Source organism: Corvus cornix, chromosome 1A, assembly GCF_000738735.6.
Source record: "Corvus cornix cornix isolate S_Up_H32 chromosome 1A, ASM73873v5, whole genome shotgun sequence".
NCBI classification, from domain to species: domain Eukaryota; kingdom Metazoa; phylum Chordata; class Aves; order Passeriformes; family Corvidae; genus Corvus; species Corvus cornix.
Window position 1 is genome coordinate 21394385 of NC_047057.1, and position 15981 is coordinate 21410365.

Sequence of the window (15981 nt, forward strand, 5' to 3'; positions counted from 1 at the left end):
CAATTAGTTGCCAGGAGACAACTGGACTTGTTTTATTAATTCTCCCTTCGAAGCAGGTTGTATGAATGTGACAACGGAAAATTGACATAATAGTCATGTAACTGTCGCTAGGAGAGGGAAAGGCTATTACAAAGGACTTGCTTCGTAGAAGACAGCTTTCTTAGGACTTTTATCTAGTTTCAATAAAATTTGGAATTGATTTTGTTCAACAGTGGTGATGAAAAGAACTGAAGAACAGCTTTACCAGGCCACCTAGCTTAGCATTCTATCTCCAGCAGTGGTATGAGTATGGTGAGCATCTAGTAGTGCTCCCTGCAGATGTTCTCCCATTCTCCACCATTTAGCTCAGGTACTTCCTCAACTAGAAGTGTTGCCTTTGTATTTAATAACTCTGGGTATAGTTATAGCCCATGAATTTATCTGGCCTCCTCTTGAGCCTGTGGGCTCTCCTACAGCTCACAGTGTCCTGATTATAGTACGGTACTGGGAATGCTTGTATCCTCTCTTGCTTGCCCAGGATGGACTCTGGAGAAGAGGGAGAGGAAACAGTCTCATATTGACTGTACCACGAGGAAAAGATAAGCCTCTTCCAGAAGAGCTGTTTGCTGTGTTTGGTATTACACATTCCAGGGTGAAGGCGAAGGCATTTTTAACAGAGAAAAGCTTTTCCTTTCCACCTTCTCTCACAGCAGTGATACCATGCTTTGGCAAGTAGGGCCTGTGGGGGCAGGTAGTCTGTTTCTATAGCGACCTGGGATATCTTTGTAATGGGGAGACCAAACCACAAGCTTATCCTTGTGACGTCTGTGCTGGGAAACACATCATGAAAAGAAAGGAACTATCTACAGCTCTAGCTGTCCTGGGGGCCAGGTGGACTGGGCTCCAGGGACAGTGGCCGGTCTGTTGTGGAAAGGAACTGCTCTCTGTCCACATGGGATGGGTTCACCTTCGTGCTTGGGCCTCTTCTCACAGGGGCCACCCCTGCTGACAACGCCTGGACACAGATGTCCAAAACCCCTCCTCAGAGGGCCATGTAGGCTGCTGGAGTCCCCACACCCTCGGAAGCCCTTGCAGCTGCACATCACACTGCCCTGTGGCTGGAGACAAAGACAACTGATCACTTAGTTCAGCAGGGAACTTCATTCTTTGTATATAAGACTGTGCCTAAGACTGTGCCTCAGGAAATTCTAGGAGGATTTTGCACCTGTCTGTGTTTGTTTCTCTTTCTGAATAAAGTTAAAACCCTGTCAGGGGCCTTCCAGTTCTGCGTACTTCTGATTCCACAATTCAGCTTAATCATAAATGTACTTGTTAAAACATGCCTGTTTTGGGAGCTGTTCCAGACAGACTATTAGCTCTGTCTGGAAGAGTGTGAGCCTTTAGGACTTCTACCAGAGTTCTCTGAATTCATCAGAAGTACTGACTTCTGTGTGTGTTAGCTCATTTCTCTACCAATTTAAAAAATATGTAGTAAAGATGAAGGGGATGATGGGTAAGAGTATAGTTAGAAAAGTAAGAGCTTTTTTTTCACATATATATATATATATATATACACACACATATATAAATTAAATTTTGTGAAAAAGAATCAGGATCTTTAAAAAAACTGTGGCAAAACTAAAAAAAAAATCAATTTAAGTCTGAAGAATCAAGATTAAAACCAGAGAAACCCTAAAACTAAACACAAATATTCTGAAGAAATATGGTATTTCATCACAAAATTCAGTAATAATCATTTGTTGGAAGGGATAAATGAGATGGAGCTAGAATCTGAACCTCCTGATTTGTGTCCTGGTCTGTTGGTTTCTCTGCCTGTAAAATTACTCATTTCAAAAATCATATAGAAACCCAGCAATGACTTATAATGACACAGAATTATAATAGAAATAGTCCAAGGATAGTATTTTTATGTAGGCAGTAAAGGAAAATAGGTTATTCTATCTGCAAGGAAAAACTCAGTGAAGTAATTAGCTCCACCTTTCTTTCTGTGTGACTAATAAATTACATGCAAATCTAAATCAGCTGAATTATTAGGCAGTGCCCAGGCATTAAAGAGTTCTGTACTGATTTCAGCATAAACTGAGGTCAAACAGGAGAAGCTGTAGAGGCTGAAAACAAGGAGTGACTTCAAAAAGCTAATTCCTAAGATAATCAGAGACACAAGAAGAAGTCTGAATGTTGGATACTGGTCACTGCTGGCAAAAAAATTAGCAGTAGTGGTGATGACTTTCGGGGCAAGTGTGGTGACAATTTTACTGTTACACCAAACAAGAAGAAGAGACAACACACACAAGGGGGGTAGGGAACTCCTTTTCCTGAAGGCTGTTTTTCAATCTTGCATTCTGTCATGGGTTGACCTTGGTTGGCTGCCAGACACCCACTTGGCTACTCTCTCCCTCCTCCTCCTCAACAGTACAAGGGAAGAAAATACGATGGAGAATCTTGTGGATCAAGGTAAAGACAGTGATACCATTTAGCAGTTACCGTTATGGGCTAAACAGATTTATGGAAGATTAATTTATTTCCAATTGAAATAGGTTGGGTAGTAAGAAACCAAAACAAAACTAAACCAACGCCTTCAGTCTGCACAAATGCCAGAAAATCCTATGGTGTCTAATACCTTCAGTAAAAAACCCTGATCTTCAGTTTGCTGATAAAGATTTTGTTCTCAGGTTAGTCCATTAGCTATCAAAAAGTAATGCAAAATCAAGGAGAAAAGAACAGTTTTTCCAGAACTCAGATTTCTAAAGGCTTAAAAATTTTTGAAGTACAAGGGGGTGGGGCAAAGGGAAAAAAAGAGAGAGACTTTACCAAGGGGTGGTTCCTTAAACAAGTAGTCTCTCCTTGCCTGAATGTGGGCCAGTGTCTTAATCTTCCTACTTGTGTAGGTGGAAAGGGGACTTAAAACAGTGACTGAGCCCAAGAGCAAATCAGCTGCTACTGACATCCCACAAATGAAGTGGCTTCCTTCTCTCTACCACAGCTTTTTGTATGCCTCCTTTGGGAACACAGGTTCCCTGCTCCAGATTATCTGGATTTCTATATAACCCCTGGAGCTGGTATGTTCTTGAATTATTATAGTTGAGCTTTGTTTTAGACTGGTTTTTGTATCATTCATCGTTGCCTTAATAGAAGATAGTTTACTGAATGGTTGTGTTTTTTCTGCTTTGCAAAGAGCAATGTAAGTGTCCAGTAGAAGACTGAGAAACCCATTTTTAGTCTTTCCTAGTATTTCTTTAACTAAATGCATACAAGTGACATAAAATGAATGGTGCACAGTCACCACAACATCATATGCAACTAACTTAGTTAATGAAAACTGCAAAAATAATGTTTGTAACATAAAAACAAACCCCTAACAAATGTTTTTATAAAAGTAATTTAGGAAGGTGGATAAGTTAAGGACTTTCTGATGTAATATTTGAATTATAACTTTGTGTATCCTATTTACTGTGGGTAAATATGGATGCATATAGATAGCAGAGTGATCAATTGAGTTATTTAACAGATATCTTTCACTGAAGTGTACCGGCATGATTTAAGATACTGCTGTCCCTGCCTACCCTGCCTTTCATTCATGTGTATCTGTGCCTCAGCTGCCTGTTAAGCACACACTGCTGCGCTCTCCTTTTCCACCAAAGATGTAATGTATCAGATTTTGCACTAGAGTAGCAGAGATGCAGGTTCTTGTCTGGGTCTGCCATTCTTGCTGCTGAGTAATAAAATTCTGGCAGAGGAGCAAAGCGGATAGCTGCAAACATTGATGTCTTAACGTATTATAGCAATACTGGGGAAAGATTTTTACTATAGTTGTCAAAAGGGGAAATATAAAGGATTCAAATAGCCAAGTGGCTTGGCAGGAGCAACATTACTGATAGCCTGAGAGGCAGGACCAGCTCCAGTTCAGGGAATGTGTTTTCTGTCTCCACATGCCTCAACACACTTCAGCTAATAACCTATGTCAGGGCAAGTTCAGGAGTGCTCTGTTCCATATCCTGCTATGAAGACCCCTAAAGGCTGTCTATGGCAGAAGAGAGCTAGAGAGCACCAAGATCCAGCTGTGGACACCTTCTCTCATTCTGTATCTTCAGTCTGCAACTGAACAGGGATGGCCCAGGCCCCCAACAAGTTTCAACCCTTCTCCTTAGTAAAAAAGAGGAAAGACAAATGTGGGAGAGGAGGGGCAGTACAGATCATCATCTTTTCCTTGGTAGTGAGAATCCTTGCACTTCTGAGTGATTTCCAGAGTCCTTGCCTGGAAAAGAAAGGCTAAAAACAAAGGACCCAGCCCGTTCCAGTGGAGGTGTGCACATGGTGATGCTGGGCCGTCTTGGAACATTGCTCAAGTCTTCAGCTTTCTCTCCCAGAGCCACTCTTTGGGGCTGTCTGCAAACTGAGGCAGGAGTCACTGCTTTGGCTGCCCTCCAGAAACCCTGAGGTAGCTGAAAGGGGGTGTAAGGAGGGTACTGTACAGCTATATTGCATTTATCTTATCACCTTCATGAAGCATCAGAATTGTACCCCAGAGTGCTTGAAACAGAAAGTTAACTCCCGACTAGAAAAATCTGATATTTCATCTAGCTTTTTATAACTAATTAGTATTACAATACCAAAATAGTGTGCTTTTGCTTGTAGAACTTTCATGGATATGTACTTATACTGCAAGAGTGGAGCGGTTCCATCAGTTTTCAGTGATTTAGGTTTTCACAGTTTTTGCCTGTGTACTGATTAGTTTTGACATCAGAATTTACACCTTAATGGCTTACTGCTACCAGTTTCTGTGGTCTAACAGTGATTAATAGAAACCTAAATGGAGGTAAATTGGTATGGTAGGGTTTTTGTCTGGGTTTTTTTTTTTCCCCCTTAAATAACACAAAAATTCTTTACTGGATATATCAGGGAGTTTATAGTTCACTCATGTTTTGACATAATTTGAACCCTTTTCTGCTATAAGTGCTTTTATAGCACTCTGAAGTTCGAGGCATCAGAAAGGGTTTTTTGGGGTAAGCATGCTTCTGGCAATGGGTAAATGAGCTAAAGATTAATGATGACTTTTCTGAATTGTAAAATATGAAACTCTCCTCTGTATAAAACTGGTGTCTAAGAATTAAGAAAGACATAGGTTTTTGCCTAATGAATTACTATCTTCTGTTTGTTATGAAACTCTTGGTTAACACTTGATCTAGTTAATTTTATCACCTTACTTTATCAGAAAGCTGAGGGCCTCCTTCAGTAGGATCACTGTTTTCATTTGGAATAGCTGGTGGTTTCACTTCAAAGATTCAGTAAGATTGCATGTTCCTCATTAAGTAAATCTGCCCCTTGTCTAATCAGGAGTGTATGCATCTGCTGCAAATCCAGGGCCAGATTCAGCTGTTCTGCAATGGGACTCTTGTTCCAAAAGTGCTTTATGTATTGTATCTGGAAATTACATAATGATCAAAATTACAGCTTGTGTGCTCCTCCAATAGTGTAATGATCTAGGGCCTCCTGTCTCAAAGCATCAGCACAGTTCAACTGCTATATAATCTGTGCTCTAGCACTTTGCACCCTAAAGGGCACTTGCAACAGAGGAGATAATGCCTGCCATTAGTGTTCTAAGTGAAATAATTTCATTATTGTCATTAGAAATTATTGGTTTAGTGTATTTGGAAGGAGGATGATCTTTCTGCTTTAATCACTAAGGCCAATGTTAATTGTTAATTTCTTATTGGATACTTCTTTTAAGGAACCTCGTATCTTCACTCTACTGGTGGTGCTGTGTTGGTAGTCATTTCATACCAGATACTAATACAAGATTCTGATACAGAAGAGGTCTCCAAATCAAGATTTATTAATGGAAATCAGTTCATGTATACGTAAAATCTGCAGCTTTTTGTCAGAACACAGCCTCTTTTTTCTGGTGTGCTACAGCATGTTGTCATATATAAGCATGTATAAGCTACAGCTTATACCTGAGATAACACTGGTTGTGTAGACCCTATCGTTTGTCCAAGACCATAATATTAGCAGTTCTCCCCCCAGACCCTAGGGGTTAATGCAGAGATTATACAGATTTACGTCTTCCTCCTCTGCAGTGTGGTGCTCCTGCCATGTCTTCTCCAAACAGACAAAGTATTATCATGCTACCTAACAGGCAGAAGTGGTTTGGCATTTAAGTATTGCACCTTCTTTTGCTTCATCATTTTTGTTCGTGGGGCTATGCCATCGATCTGGACATCTGGCTTTAAGCTTTGCCTGAGCTGAAACTTACATAGTTTCTCTACTTCTCAATGTTTGCAATGAACCTTCTTTGCCAGTAAGCAACAGAAGTGAGGGTTGACCTGATCTGATTTGGAAATACTGTGAAGTGTGAAATTTGAGATCCCTTCTGTCCACATGAGGCAACACCTTCTAGCTGGTCCTTCCTGTTAGGTGACCTGATTGCTTAGAGCTGAGCTCTGTGCTTAAAAGCATTTGGCAGGTGCAGTGCACACCTGAGAGTAGCACAAAGCCTGCTTACAGCCCTTTGCAGAGGGAAGTTGCTTATTTGTTTAGAAAATAGAGGCTATTGCTTAACTAGCGATATTTCAGTCACTTCCATAGCAACAGGCTCCGAGAGACAAAGCAGATCTTCACCAGAGCACACAGCAGCTTGAAAACAGAATAGAGAAAATTTTACATAGCAACAATATGAAGTTTCCATTAACTTTTGAATTTTACCTGTTAGTTAGCTGATGATTTAATCAGTGAAGTAATGGCTATTTTGCTAACCAGTTATGAGCAAATTGGCATTGATTTCTTTCTGTTGTCAGGCATCCCTTGTTTTTGTAATGACTGGGGATGTGCCAGCGCAGTGTGGTGCCCCCTTCCCTCCTCTGCCCACACAATCCGGGAGGTGCCTTGCAATGATTACTGTATTTAAGGGGCATAACATTTAGAAATTATGGCCTAGTTCAATGGTACTGGAATTTTTCCATCTATTCCCAGAAGTCAAAGGAATCTGTACAAACACATACATCCATGTTTGTGATTAAATATGAAAAAATATGAAAGTAGTAATGGAAGTAATGGAACATGGTTGATTTGGCCTTTTTATTGTCCTCTCCCCCGATTTTTTTAACTGGTTCTTGAGAAGCAGAGCTAAGCCTCAATAGATCTTCACAAAATTATAGTTCTTTTATGAGCCTCCTTTTGCTCATGGGTGTTTGTGCCCAGTATTCCTAGAAAGCATCCAGGAAGGACAAGTCTCCTGATATTCAAATCATGGGCAAATGCTGATATTTTATCTTCTTATTTTATCATTGGACCCTATTTTGCCTAATGATTGCATCAAGATGGTAAGAACATAAAGTACCAAATTCATAATCTCATGTTGTTTATGCTTTCAGATAATGTGGTAATTTTTTAAACACAGTTAGTGTTGAGAGCTAAAAAAGAATCCAGTTTTAGAGCAGAAACCCCACAATACTGTTGTAGTCCTATTAAGGACTATTTGGCCATAAGGTAGCTGCATAAAATCCTGGATTTTGGACTGAAAACAAGGTGTTCTTGAAAACGACTCTCTCAATTATATTCTTTCAGTTAAATATGTAGGCTACTTTACACAATTTTTTGGTGAAACAAAGGCTGCTATAGAAGTCACTGGCTCAGCAAACAACATGAAATGTTCTATCTATCTATACATCTATATATCTCACAGAATCACAGAGTGGGTCAGGTTGGAAGGAACCCCAGTGGGTCATCTGGTCCAGCCTCCCTGCTCAGGCAGGCTCATCCCAGAGCTCATGGCACAGGACTGTGTCCAGATGGTTCTTGACTATCTCCAGCAAGGGAGACTCCACAGCCTCTCTGGGCAACCTGTTCCAGTGCTCGGTCACTGCACAGTAAAGAAGTTTTATTTCATATTCAGGTAGAACTTCCACCCACACACCTTGTTGTTGCTTAGACACAGAAACACCACCTCTGCTTTGCCATTGCTGCACCCAGACACACACAGAGCCACAGCAAAAGCTCCAGGTGTCATCATCTCTTGTAAGGATTCTTATCACCATTTAGAGTGTCCTCAGACCTTGCTTCCACCTAGCACTCCCATGAACTTCCCTGAATATCTGCCCTACTATCACATTAGTGTGTTAGGAACAATTCATAATTCCACACGTTCAGAACATTTTATTTTCTTCAATTCTTTCAGTGTGGTTTTCCTTGGCAGTAAGAAAATCAGATCCTTAAACGTCTAATATTGTTTCCTTATACAATTTGCTGAGATGAAACATTCTCTTTTTAATTGTATATGAACTGAAAAAAATTAGGAGAAGCTCTGTAAACAGTCCTGTATTCAAAAGATTTTTTTTATAGTTCAAAGTGGAAAAGGTCAGACACATTTAATCCATTACTCCTTCTTCAGGAGAAGTTTGTCCTTCTCCTTCACCCTTTAAACAAGTAATCCCTCAAGCCTGGTAAACATTAGAATCTCAGGACCACAGTACTTGTTATATTTCATTATCTGAAGAATGAATAAAAGTTATTAGGGCATTTTTGTAGCTAGATTAGAGACAAATGACATAGAGCATTCAATTTTTGTGAAGCCTGGATATTTTCAACAAGTCAGTGAAGCAGAGTCCTTTGAAAAGCCAGTATTGAAAACTTCTCCCTTTCTCCTGAGGTAATACTCTTTGCCTGACTGTGACAAAATTCTCACTGTGGTGAAATGAATTGTAAGGATTCTGTCCTGTTAAGCGGGAAAGGAACCATTTTTAATTAAAATTTTTCTGTAGTTTAGCCTGCCAGCAAGTCCACTGAGGAGCAGAGAAAAGAAAGAGAGCAGAGAGACAGAAATGACAGGACATACCAAAAGCGAGATGAAAAAAAGGAAACACTGGAAAATTTCATTCTTCCTGTGAAAAAGTTGCTTCTGATACAGCAAACAAGGCTCAGCTCCACTGTCCAGAGGCAGGAAAGCTGAAATATGTAATAATTACAGCTGGATGAATACCATGGATAGTCATTCACATTCTAAATGGATTTGCTTTGATTGTATTTATGTCATCTTCTTTGTTTTGTTTTGGTGGATATTCTGTTGAGGTTGTGGTAAACGGTGGCTAGCAGTTGATTAATGTAAACTCCTTGGACATACATATGAGCTTTAACAATACAGTACTAATAATTCAGAATCTTTATCAAAAGAGATATAAACAAACATAAGGTACTTCCCTCCCCCCCGCCCAAAAAAAAATTCTTTCTTCTTTCTTTCCTTTGGGGTGTGATAAGACACACAAAAATATGTATTAGTGAAGATTACTGAGAATTCTTAGCAAAGAAATCTTTCCTTTTATGTACTAACAGTGCACTGTGTAGCCCCTCAATAATCCTAGCAAATCCTCCCTAAGTGATAAATGTTTTATGCTTATAAAGGTTTATTGCCTTTAGAATTCTACTGACCTTTGCAACAACAGAGCTTATGAGAAACGTTAAGTATTAAAAATAGTTGCTCTTGTTGCTTTGTTGTAAATTTGAATTTGGCACACACTTAAGTTACAAATACTGCATGTGCTTTCTATAAAATATAGTTTTACTGCAATGTATTAATGGCCTGTTTTCTGTGAGAAACTTTTGTCAAATCATGCTACAGAAAACAATGGAGAACCACTGCAAAAAGAAACCTTGCCAAAAAATAATGTAAATGCATAGTGAATTAAGTGAATGAAGTAGGAAATTAGGGAATCATGTATACAGACTTTTGAAACTCAGAAGAAGAGCACAATGTGTGTTTTGGGTTATACTCAGCTATAACTCACCCCTGCCTGAATTTGACACAACCACTGTTTGCAACACATCAGTCACTAGCTGTAAACCAAGTGTGTTCAGCTATAGAGATTAGTCAATGTTAAATTGAATTAGGTAAGGAGATTCCTCACTAATTACTATGTTTATAGTCCCATTGCTTGCAGTATCAATAATAGAGATGGTATGGACTTAGCAAGAACATTGTTTTACAGCTTAGTCTATTCTGATTGTGAGTTTTAATTGGGGTGGTTTTTGGGTTTTGTTTTTTGTTGGTTTTTTTTTAAGAGATGGGCCTTAATTGCAATGGCCATTTCCGCGATACCCCTGACTTCCTTCACTGGTCTGCATGTGCCTCTCTCAAAGTGCGATGATGCCACTGAGATTCAGGGGATCCTATCAGCGCTTTTGCAGTCTGATTGCAGGGAACAGGGCTGATGTGTGTCACCTTGGTCTCAGAGAAGGCAGCCAGGGTGCAAAGCAGGCTGCTGAGGTGACCAAAATGTGGCAGTAACAGCACAGCCCTGGTGATGCTGCCAGATCTTTCTGCACAAATGTCTGAGGTTGCTGAATTTACTGTGTGGCCTGTCAAGAGACAAGACAGGTGAGGAGGATATAAACAGAATTAATGGCTTTTAACAAGGCTGTGGACAGCACAGTTCCCTTTGCCCCCAGGGCTGAGCAGCAGGGCCTAAGTAATCTAACCCTGAGTGCTGGCCACCAAAAAGCTGGTTGGTCCATGCAATTGAGAAATCTTGACCCAGGCAAATTTAACACTTGATTTGTTGCTACAGATGTATTTATGCTGATCACTTAAATAAAAAGTTAATTGGCTGCAGCCATCTGGACAGAAGGCAAGATGGGGGAACTTGCTCATGAGGGAGCATGCTGAGGGACTGGGCAGGTTCAAAAGCTGTCAGGGAGGGATCAGGGCACAGAGATGGGAACCTTTAGCTCAAAGATGGGAACCGCTGCAAGGAGCAGAGAGCAGCTGGCCAGCCCTGACAGGCACAGAGGGAAAACTGTCCACATCAGGGGGGGCTGTGCAGAATTTTCTCTGGTCAGGAAGCCAGAAAACTACCTAAACCAACATCAGAATAAAGGACTGTTTTGGAGTGGGAGAGGTCTGTATAAAAAGGTAATATTGATTTATTTAATTTTCTTAGCATATTAAATAGTTGATTTTTTTCTGTTTAAAATGTTAGTTGACTCACTTTATATTATAATAAAGCCTGTTTGGTTTAGGGGGTTGTTTGTTTGTTTGTTTGTTTGTTTTTTAAAGCTTTCAAGTCACTCAGTTGTTTTTGAGGAGACTTGTAAGAAAATGGTTTACCAAGGATACTTAAACACTGTAGAAAGCTTGCAGTCTCATCACACAGCTGTGATCAGCTATTCCCTGGCCCCACCACTACTAACTTGAGCCTGGTTGAAGACCAAATTGTTATAATACAGATTATTTCTCTCCTTGGTTGCTCTGCAACCAGCAACAGCAGGTTTCCTGTTGTTAGATCACCCTGACACTCTGCAAAGGAATGTGGAGGCATTGAACCTTGTGACAGAGGAATTTGCAGACTGCTTGAGTAGCCAGGAGAGTTTTCAGAATCTGACAGAAATTCTCATTAGCCTCCCATTGTCAATTGCTTAGAATACCTGGGGAAAGTGGTGTTTCTCTGCATAGACACACAACATATTTATCTTTTAAGAGACATCATGACCACTCTGCCGACTTGGCTGCAGTGGGTTAGCAGTACTTACTATCTGCACACAGCTACTGCACAAGGACCCGAAGTGAAATGGGAGCCCCTTGATGGGGCTGTTAGCACACATGGCAGAGATCTCTATTCCCAGCTGTCTTGACCTCAGCAGCCAGAAGAGACTGGTCTGATTTTGAAGGTCAAGCTATCAGCCCTGCTGTGGACCAGGGCTGCAGAGCCGGCCTCTGCGCCCTGCTGGCAGCTCTGGGCAGGCAGGAGCAATGTGCCTGCTCACCAATGATTGCTGTTAACCAGCAGCTGCCTCTTCTCGGGGGAAAGCAGCAAGCCCGGTGACGTTGTCCCATAGGAAAAGCTGATGCGTGGGATGAGCCAGCATCGAGTTGTGCCAGTCTTATTACTGGAGACAGAAGAAGGGCGTTGTATTGCCCTCATCAAGGGTTAGAACAGAGAGAGCCCAAACAGTTGGTTCTGTATCAATCTGGCCTCGAGTACCACAGCTGGGAATGTAATTTGTTTTCAAGAAGTATTTCCTTTATATTGATAAATAATTTTGTTCTAAAGAGATCTTAAACTGATGAATTAGGTGGAAAACAACAATTTTCATAGCATAAGGGAAGTTGACCAGGAGTGTTATGGGGTTTTTTTTTCCATGAAAGCTGCTGTGTCACACATCAGGAATGTAAAGGAAAGGATAATTTTGTTGAAATGTTGACAATTTGTTTAAAGTGTGTCCAAGAGTTGGCCCAGAAGCTAATTTGCGCTACTGCTATTGAGTTTGCTCTGTTAAGAATCCATCCCTTGGGAGCCCAGTGCTGCTGTGCTGTGCTACCCAGCAGGACACAAAAACATCTTTACCCCTGAACTATATTCTTCTGCCTTCTTCATAAGTAAAGTTATAATCACTCTGGATATGTTTTAGAAAAAAAAAACAGACCCTGTTCTGAAAAAGTCAGAACAAAATACAATTTTTTTGTATTATTTTTAGTTATTGTTCCACTGTGGTTGGATGAATTTAATTTTACTTTGGGAAAGAGGGGTGGTGGGGAAGAGAACATATACTAGGATTTAATTTGGAAGAACCATGGGGATAGGAAGTTTGGCTGGATATCTGAAGCTCATTCCTGCCATTTGAACCTGTAAATCTGTAAATCTTTTACAGAGCTATATATGGCTGATTGTTAATCCTTGTAAAGATTAAAAAAAAAGGTAGTGACCTGAAGCCAGGTTAGAGGAAACAGTGACTGATATCTCTCCATAATGAATTTCAGTAAGGAATTCCAGATTGCCATACTTTACATATTTGTGGTGTTGCATCTCTACCCTCTTTGTCCTTCATATTTTCTTGGGAATTGGAAATGTACAGCTAATGAGGCCTTCCATGTAATTGAAAAGAAATACTGTTGATTTGTAAGACATAAAAGATGTTTCAGTTTATTGACCCATAAAGTATGATTTTGCCACTTTCTTCCTGATTTACACCCACTGTATCTGGTGATTTGACCTCCCAGATGTAAGCGGATCCTTCAGGCAAGTGGGTCAGTAGAGCTGGCAAAGGCTCTGTGTTTCCAGGTTGCAGGAGCTGTTAATATACAAACTTGTCTTTGTTTTTAATCAGATTGAAACGAGATTAAAAGCAAAAAAATCTTGCATGTTAGAAATTTAAGAGAGGGGAAACCCATATTTCTAAGGCATGAGCTGTTTCCAAAATTAAATTGCTCAGCTGGTCTTGGCTTTGGCAGCAGCTGCTGGGAGTGTAGGCTGGCCACATGAACAAGTGTCTTTGTTTCAAGTGACTTTGCTATCACTGATACAACATGATCTATGGCCATGTATTCCTGCTTCATATCTGCCACACAAGGCTAATAGTTGACATATTGTAAATCCATCTCCTAAATTTTTGTTGCAATCTCTTGTTGAAGAGGCCTTGCCCCCCACTGATGTAAACTTGCATGAGCCCATTAACCCTGGAGACTGGGGTCTCAGCCTCGTGGGACTGAGCTGGCCAGCTTGGAACCGGGGTGCTCCCGGGATCTGTGGGAGGCTCAGAATTACATCTAATAACAAAGTAATAGCATCTTTATGCATTTTTCTATATATCCTCTTAAGTTCAATTAAGAGGAATTCTGATTCTTTCCACAAAAATGGCATGGCTGTACAACATTCATTTAGAGCTTGCTTTGAACCTGAAATAAGTAATTATTTTAAAATAAGGGAGAAGGGGATGGTGCTAGTCAAGCCTAATCATTAGTGCTCCCTGATCTTCCATGCTGTTAGACTTTAATACTGAATCACATTCAAATGAAACAAATTAGAAGAGCCCTAAAATATGGTTCAGTGCAACTCTGGACCTGATCTCTGAGCTTGGTCTGTTTTAAAAGAAATTATTAATGGTAAAGCAATTACTGATGAATATTTTTCTCTCCTGTATTACTTTAATAAACACATTGTGGGAATCAAAGTGGGACTTATAGTGTGATTTCACATCTGAATTTTAGTCTTTGTTCGCTGGAATATATTTTCCTTGAAATACATGTTTTCCTTTACTGTTGATTAAATGACAGCTATCAATATGCTCTCTTGTTAAGAGGTTGATCTTGCATCCCAGAAGAAATCAATTTTTTGCAAGAAAAAAAACATTCGCAGCATGGCATATAAGTCTCATGTTGCTAAATTATGAGACATTAAGGGGATTGCTCCCCAACTCAATGAAAGCTCCTCATCTAAACTAAGAAAGATGCATGCTAATTCATGCAGATTAATTCTGTGGAAATGAGAGAATTTGCGCTTGGTCAGTTTTCATCACACAAGCATTAACCTTTTCAAAAATAATAACTTCTCAGGTGATTTTTTTTTCCTGCTCCCTCAGAGAATTCCTGTGATAATAAAAGAAGTAATCCATGAAAATGCATCCTTATCAAACAGAATTTACTCTTCAAAATTGAGCTGCCTTTCTTCAACATGACAGCAGTAGGCCTATGGGCAGGGGCAATGTAAACACTGGGAGAATTTATTATTGGCAAGGGAAGTTTGCCAGATTATGACAAGGGTCAGTTGCCAAAAGGCATAAGTCTGTTGTCCCTAAAAGGAACACACTAGGCAACCATGTACAGGAGTCAAGGCATTCAGTGAAGCCTCTGGAATAAGGGTGGAGCAAATTATTGGACAAGCTCCAAGCAGGGCAGCTCCTTCTGAAGCACTTGAACTGATTCAAAGAAAATGGCTCTAAGTACAGGTCATCATGAAAAATCATTACACTAATGGCCTCTAGGTACAGTGGGTTTCTATTCAAAATGAAAAGGATCATGTTTACAATGCATAGTGAACTTCTCAATGTAAAGGAATTGGATTTTGTTTCTTTTCAGTTTGTTTGCTTTTATGCAGTAAGGAGTGTGGAAGTGTATTCAACATGTCAGATTTCTTCCATTCAGAAATACAGTCTGAATGTAGGTATAAAATGTGTTTCCTCTCTCATCACATGATGAAAATTGATTTAATCTGGTTTCTGTGAACTGCTTCTTCAAAAGGTATCAATGATCTCTTTCAGAGAGAACTTTCTCAGCTGTTCCGTAGTGTAGAAATGGAAATGCAAGGAATCTTATGAAAATAAATGGAGTTCAGTAGTTTTTTTAACTACAGCTGTTTAGCGTGCCAGGCCAAGAACATAGGAATAAAACACCTGAATTATTTCAGAAGTCTCCGTCTTCAATCTGTAAATTCACATACTGCTCAGAATTTCATGCTATTGTAATTCCAGAAAGGTACTTTTGTTTTGATTGTTCACCTCCTTTTCTGTACAAATCTCATTGTCTGTGATAGCGTTCTGCTAAGCTTAGAAGAGACTGTTCCTTAGGAGATACTTTTAAAAAAGAAAAAACACAGTTTAAAATACAATTGCGTTTCCATTAAGATTTACTAACCTAGTTTTTGGAGCATTTAGAGTTGTTGTTATCATCTTGGATATGTACTTAGAAATTGGAAAACTTCAGGATGGGACACATGTGACCACACATCCAATTCCACCACTGTGGAACTGCACTCAGTGCAGTTCCGCTTTCACTTCTGCAATAAGAAAAAGTGAAGGAGAAGAAGAGTTTAATTCTCTCTCTGTGTTTTAGGGGGATGTTAATAGAATTTTCAGTCCCAAAAGCTTTTGTGTTTTTAAAGAAAAATAATGAGCAGCAACAATGGGAAACGGGCAAAATTTCCTGTGCTTGTTAAAAGCCTTGCAGAATATGCCAGATCTTGGGGAATTAGTGCTTGTGACTTAATTTCCATGCTTTCTATTTAGTGAAAATTTATTCTCAATGGCATCTTTCTAAAGGTGGAGATCAGTATTGGGTTTGTACTAAAGATACTTAATTTTTCTCTGGCAATAATGAACCCCTTTGATCCCAACCACTGGCAAGTTAATACAGAAAAAGAGGTGGTTTCCATTTTTTTTTCAATGATAAGGAGTGAAAGCTACTTATTCAACAACAATAATGGACTTTGAAATTCTGATAAA

At 39.8% G+C, this 15981-nt stretch overlaps 1 protein-coding gene across 1 annotated transcript in view; it reads left to right on the plus strand.

The window, feature by feature from the left end:
• Positions 1-1557: 1557 nt before the first annotated feature.
• SLC13A1 (solute carrier family 13 member 1) overlaps positions 1558-15981 on the plus strand; it is a 49229-nt gene continuing 34805 nt past the window's right edge. Inside the window, exon 1 of the mRNA XM_010395504.4 lies at positions 1558-3059. The gene's annotated coding sequence lies outside the window, so the exon portion shown is untranslated. The remainder of the gene's footprint in view (positions 3060-15981) is intronic.